Source organism: Trichechus manatus, unplaced genomic scaffold (assembly GCF_000243295.1).
Source record: "Trichechus manatus latirostris isolate Lorelei unplaced genomic scaffold, TriManLat1.0 scaffold00082, whole genome shotgun sequence".
Taxonomy (NCBI): domain Eukaryota; kingdom Metazoa; phylum Chordata; class Mammalia; order Sirenia; family Trichechidae; genus Trichechus; species Trichechus manatus.
The window spans coordinates 3,212,073-3,218,891 of record NW_004444018.1 but is presented as its reverse complement, the minus strand read 5'-3'; the positions used below and the strand labels follow the sequence as shown (position 1 = coordinate 3,218,891).

The 6,819-nt window shown below is 43.6% G+C and overlaps 1 non-coding gene across 1 annotated transcript; it reads left to right on the top strand.

Moving 5' to 3' along the window:
* Positions 1-5,062: 5,062 nt before the first annotated feature.
* Positions 5,063-5,169, top strand: LOC111821418 (U6 spliceosomal RNA). The gene has a single exon (XR_002824843.1). It is a non-coding gene; the product is annotated as a U6 spliceosomal RNA (small nuclear RNA).
* Positions 5,170-6,819: the final 1,650 nt, after the last annotated feature.

The following is a 6,819-nucleotide window of genomic DNA, read 5'->3' as shown; positions in this document are numbered from 1 at the left end:
AAAGCAGTGCCGGGAGCAGAGAGTGTCCTTTGGACCTGAGGTTCCTGCACAGAGAATCTCCCAGACCAAGGGAAGATTGATGACATGGACCTTCCTCCGGAGCTGACAGAGAAAGTGTTCCCCTGGAGCTGATGCCCTGAATTTGGACTTGTAGCCTACTGGACTGTGAGAGAATAAACTTCTCTTTGTTAAAGTCATCCACTTTTGGTATTTCTGTTATAGCAGTACGAGATGACTAAGACAGTCATCATCTGTCCACACTGAGATGGCCATTAGTAAAGGCTGCTGTGTGCCAATTGCTCTGAGACCTTAACAACACTAACTACTAGAAATGATGTACCACCAGGAGTTTGGGTCATTTATTTTCTTTATAAACGTAATTGTCTAAGTAATAAAATCCCTTTTTGATAGCCTTCTAAGAGTTCAATGGCAGGCATAGATCTGTGAATTCTTATCAATTTGATACAAAAAGTAACAAATGTGGCCAGAAATGTGTTCCTTCCATGGTGGCAAAGGATTTACTGGAATGATAAACATTTAGCCTCTTCATGAATCCATAAACCCTTTTTTAATGTTAGGGGAAAAGCATTCAGTTTCACTGAGGAGCGAATATATAGCATTGCACCTGGTAAGAAATGTGCATGGCATTTATAAGATGGGTGAAAGCTTGCACAGTGGTAGAAATGAAAAGTTTTGATTAACGAATTGTCAGCATGGGGCACATTCCTCCAATTTTCAGCAATTTAAAACCACAGCATTAATCAGCTTTTATAGAATGCCATCCACAGTTCATATAGCATCCAGGACAGCAGTAGTGAAGATTTGTAGAGCTAGCATTAGATCAAAGATCATGCTCCCTGGAGTGTCTTTATTTTGCATGATGATTTCTTTTTTTTTTATTGAGGAATTGGTCAAAACATGCCATACCCTGCTCAAATGACTTCTCCGAGTGTTTTCTTTCAGGACATTAAATGATGCTAGTAAGTTGGCAGGCCTCCCACCAAATGGACCTTTGATATATGTTCTACGAGCACATTAATATGAAATCAGAATTATGGGAACACAGGGAGTGTTCCCTACTCAAAATTGTATTTTTCTGCAATGGAAAATAAATCAAACCATCTCATTGCTTCCAGGAAGCTTAACTTCTTTATAAAGTAATACCTCTTATTTTTATAAATTAGTTTTCACTTATTCATTTTTTAAATTACTTATCGGGTTCCTGCAATTTGCAAGGAGTTGCAGGGACTAAAAGGATGCATAAGACATGACCCTGTAATAAAAGGGCTCATAATATCCACATATGCTCCACTGTTTGGTTCACACATGCTTTTACTTCCTTTATATTCTTGGTCAGAGACCCTGTGTGGCACAAACAGTTAAGTGCTCAACTATTAATTGAAAAATTGGCAGTTTTAACCCACTCTGCGGCACCTAGGAAGAAAGGCCTGGGGATCTGCTTTTGAAAGGATAAAACCAAACCAAACCTGTTGCCATCGAGTTGATTCTTACTCATAGCGACCCCATAGGACAGAGTAGAACTGCCCCGTGGGTTTTCCAAGGAGTGGCTGGCGGATTCAAACTGCTGACCTTTTGTTTAGCAGCCAAATGCTTAACCACTATGCTGCCAGGGCCCCAAAGGATACAGCCATTGAAAACCCAATGAAGCACAGTTCTATTCTGACACATACAGGGTCACTATGAGTCGGAATCAATTCAATGACAGCTAGTTTGGTTTATGTTTTGGTCTGTGCAGAACTGAATAAACATGCCAATACTCTCCATACTTGAATGTGACCTGGCTCACTCCTCTGTCTGTAAGCTATTGCTTTATGGTTTTTTCTAGCATTAATGCTAGGAATTGCCAGTTCATTGCTCCTGGTGTTTTTGGTTTATTTTTGTACCAAACTACGTACATTTTCAGAAAGACTATTCAATGTTAGGTAGTATAGACTGTCACCTGGAGGGTGAAAAAATATATCAGTTGATACAAGACTTTTGTGTTCTGGGCGACTTTGTTATTGATAGATAAACAAGAATAGTCCCATCTAGCAAAAGAGGATGTGCACTGGAAGTTCAATCAGCTGTGGTTGATAGCAGAGAGAGCCAACCTGTGGGTTGTCCTCAGTAGAGTGGGGTCTTAGTCTCCCAGGGGTGCTGTAACAAATTTCCACAAAGTGGGTGGCTTTAAAGAACAGAAATTTTGTCTCACAGTTCTGGAGGCTACAAGTCCAAATCAAAGTGTTGGTTGTGTTGATTCCTTCTGAGGCTCTGAGAGAGAAACTGTTCCATGACTCTCTTAGCTTCTGGTGGCTCCTGGCAATCCTTGGTGTTCTTTGGTTTGCATCTGCCTCTGTTGACAAATCACAGGGCTGCTCTTCCTCTAGCTCTCTTTGTCTGTTCTCTTTTATAAAATATCACTTGGATGGGATTAGGACCCACCCTACTCTGTTAACTGATAGCATCTTCAAAGACTCTATTTCCAAACAAGGTCACATTCCTTCACAGTTACCAGGAGTTAAGACTTCAACTTAATTTTTAAGGGACACAGTTTCTGTAACTATTGGGCCCAGAGTGGTATTCTTCTCGGCTGCATGGGATGGGATGGTGGAAAGCCCTTGTTGTTACTGAGTCTTATAACCAAACTTCCTGGCTGTGATTATTTTTAGTTAGTGATTTTGATGTTGGAACAATTTCAGGATACGATGAGTCCTAAATAAAGGAGTGGGTAGCTGAAGGGGAGCAGAGAAGAGGATGAGGAGGTCAAGAAACTGAGGTCAAGGTGTTTCATGTGTTATCCACTTGGCTGTTGAAGTCATCCAGGGTATTGGCAAGACTTGGGGTGGAGAGGAAGGCTGTGATCAGGTGCCAAAATCTTCCATGAATGGTGGTGACTGGGGGACAATGGTAAATTGATGTCTGGTAGGTCCATAAATGACAGCTCAGAGGCAGAGGAGAGGCTGATAAACAGAGCATCCTATTTAGGGACAGTAATTGTTGGCAAACAATGTATTGCATTGGGCAAATCTGCTGCAAAAGACCTCTTTAAAGTGTTAAAAAGCAAAGATACCACTATGAGGACTAAGGTGCGCCTGACCCAAGCCATGGTGTTTTCAATTGCGTCATATGCATGTGAAAGCTGAACAATGAATAACAAAGACTGAAGAAGAATTGATGCCTTTGAATTATGGTGTTGGGAAAGAATATTGAGTATACCATAGACTGCCGGAAGAAGGAACAGATCTGTCTCGGAAGAAGTATAGACAGAATGCTCCTTAGAAGAAAGGATGATGAGACTTCATCTCACATACTTTGGATATATTATCAGGAAGGACCAGTCCCTGGAGAAGGATATCATGTTTGGTAAAGTTAGGGGGTCAGCAAAAAGAGGAAGACCCTCAATGAAATGGATTGGCATAGTGGTTGCAACAATGAGCTCTAACAGCAAGGATAGCGAGGATGGTGTGTGACTGGGCAGTGTTTCGTTCTGTTGTACATAGGGTTGCTATGAGTCAGAACTGACTTGATGGCACTTAACAACACCAGCAACAATTGTTGGCAAGTGATGATGGAGAGCACAGAGGGCAAAAACCTCATGTCCTCATTTTCAGCTACATGACAGTGAGGAATGAACAGTTACCACTTATGAGTGATGTGGGAAAGTTTTTCCATTAGGGACATTGCTTAAAGCAAGGTGAAGGAATTAAACTGAAGAGCAGACAAGTTCACAGAGGATTTCATACCTGGAACACTATTTCCATAGGCTGGTGGCCCAAACAGTTAAGTTCTCGATTACTAACTGAAAGGTTGGCAAATCAAATGCACCCAGAGGTGCCTCAGAAGGAAGCCCTGGTGTTCTGCTTCTGAAAGATCACAGCCTTGAAAACCCTATGGAGTAGTTCTATGCTGAATCCCATGGGGTTGCCATGAGTCAGAAACGACTCGACGGCAACTAGTTTGGATTTTTTGAATTCAGTGGAAGGGTTTGGATGGGGTGGAGAAGGATGGGCTGGGTCAGGGGGCCCAGAAAGAATGAGGGTGGAGGAGAGGATGGATAGACAGAGATTTATACTTTGTTGTTCGTTGATGAAAACATGGATGGAAATGCATAGTGGGTTGCACTTAGTCTCTTTGAGGAGAGTGGATATTGTGCTTCACATCTGGACGACTTCTTTGGGCTTAGATGATGTTGATTCCTGCAGTTGCAGTCTCTGATCACCTAAACTCAGGTGCAATTTCTGTAGCTACTAGGCCTGGGGTGATGTTCTTCTCTGCTGCATGGCCCACAGCCAAGGCATGGGTTGGTGGAAAGCCCTTGTTTTTATTAGCCTATTGCCAAACTTCCTGGCTATGATTATTTTTTAGCTTTTATATCCCAGCATCTAATTGCTTGGTGTCAGTTGGCTAGGATCTATGATAATACAATCATACATTTTCATAGGGTTTACAGGCTTTTGAACAGCTTACAAGTGATTTTCAAGCACATCATCCCATATAATGCCATACAGTTCCCTTTTGTAAAAACACATAACTTTTTTCTTGTGGTTTATTCACAATCTTGGGAAAAATCAGGCTGAGAAAAGAGAATTATATTTTGCATTTATAATTTTTGTTTGATTAATTGTCTTATCAAATAGAAACAAAAAGCACGTTATGGGAGTACTTAAGATATTACCCATTTACTAGTTGCCATCCAGTTGATTTCAATACATGGTGACTCCATGTGTGTCAGAGGAGAGCTATGCTCCATAGGGTTTTTAATGGTTGATTTTTTCAGAAGTAAATCGCTAGGTCTTTCTTCTGGGTGGACTGGATTTGACCCTCCAGCCTTTCTGTTAGCAGCTGTGTGAGTTAACCATTTGCACCACCCAGGGACTCCACTTAAACTGTACTCTTTGTAAATTCTCAGTAACCCTGAGTGTGTGAAGTTAAAACTAATTTGTGCAGATGGAGTTTCATGCTGCTCTTTAGCTTTGATGATGGTCTCCTTCCTTTCTTAGTTACGTAGAGCTGCCATAACAAAACATACCACAAGTGGGTGGCTTTAAAGAACAGAAATGTAGTGCTCCTTTTGGCAGCACATATAGTAAAATTGGAATGACACAGAGAAGATTAGCATGACTCCTGTGCAAGGATGACACACAAATTCATGAAGCATTCCATAGTTTTGGGGAATTCACTAACTAGATAGTAGACAAGGATCAACTTTGGTGAAGGGAAGGACAACACACAATACGGGGGAAGTAAGCACAACTGTACCAAAGCAAAAGCTAAGAAGTTTCCTGGACACATCCAAACACTTTGAGGGATAGAGTAGGGGGGCTGGGGCCTAGAGACCATAGTTTTGGGGGGACATCTAGGTCAATTGGCATAACAAAGTTTATTAAGAGGGGAGGTGGAGCAGAGATGGCTGAGTAGTTAGATACTTCCTGTGGTCCCTCTTACAACAAAGACCCCAAAAAACAAGTGAATTGATTATATGTGACAATCTAGGAGCCCTGAACATCAAAGACAAAGCTGAAGAGTCGGACTGAGCAGCAGTGGGAGGGAGAGACAGGAGAGGCAGCGAGGATTTGCCAGACCTGACCTGGCCATACCCTGCAGGCTGGATCAGTTGGGGTGCATGGGCTGAGGGAAGCAGTAGCACTAGGGACACGTTTTCCACATCCGGAGAAACCGAGAACGGAGGGTCTGCACAAGCCTCTGGAGCCAGGGGGAAGCAGCACTGGATCTGTGAAAGTTAAGTGCAAGCGTCTAACCCAAAATAACCCTTCCCCTTCCGGGAAGTACTTCTCACCTCTTCACCTGCCCCCCTCCCTGCTCTGCTTCAGTTCTGGTCCAGCTTTAGTGATTGCCACGCCCCCCTGGGCTGGAAGTGAGACCCGTTGCATGCCCCAAGCCATTCTCCCGGGTATGGAGACGGAACAAATTAACAATCAAGTAACAAACAGGACCCCCCCCCCCCGCCCACCGCCAGCTCCTCAAAGCTGGGACTTCAGGGCAGGCACAGCACCTTTGCCTAGGCATAGGTATAAGAGGTCCATGGACTCTGACTCCCTTTCACCCCTGCCTAGACGTGTGGAGGCCCATTTCAACAGCATAGGCCCTAACTAGCATAGTACAACAGGGTATACGCTTGAAGCCTATTTTCAACTGCAACAGCTAAGGGGGAGTGCAAGATCCATGACATTTGACACTGCCCTGCCCATTAAGAGGTTCCTCACCTACCCACATCAGGGGCCTGAGGACTGGTGGCTCCAACCACTCCATCTAGCCACCCACGACAGGGGTCTGAGAATAAGTGGTCCCTCTCAGTCCTTACAGCCAACAGCAATGGGTGACCAAAGTCTGGCAGCAAAACTCACCCATCTGTGCACTGTAGGGAACAGGGAAATGCCTTCCACCCAGGCACTCAAGGGTAGCTGTCAAACCCGTACCTTGCTCAGCACATAACCCCCTACAGCAGCCAGATACGTGTGCCTGCTCCAATCACCCTTACGTAGCCCTGTCAGTCTAGGACTGTAGGTGAGAGCCTGCACCACACACTCAGTGACCAACGACCTGGACACCTGAGCTGAATCCACACAAGAAAAGTAAATGGACTCCTGGGCTCGCATACCTAGTAGCAGCTCTAACCACCTGGTGACAGGATGTGAGAGCTTCAAAGATGCCAATAATCGAAGTACCTCACACATCCAGCCTATTTGGGCATATCAAAACAAAACAAAACAAGAAGTTAATACACAGTAAGCAAACATAAAATAAATAAATATAATCACTTATTGATGGCTTGGAGACAACAGTCAATATTAAATCACA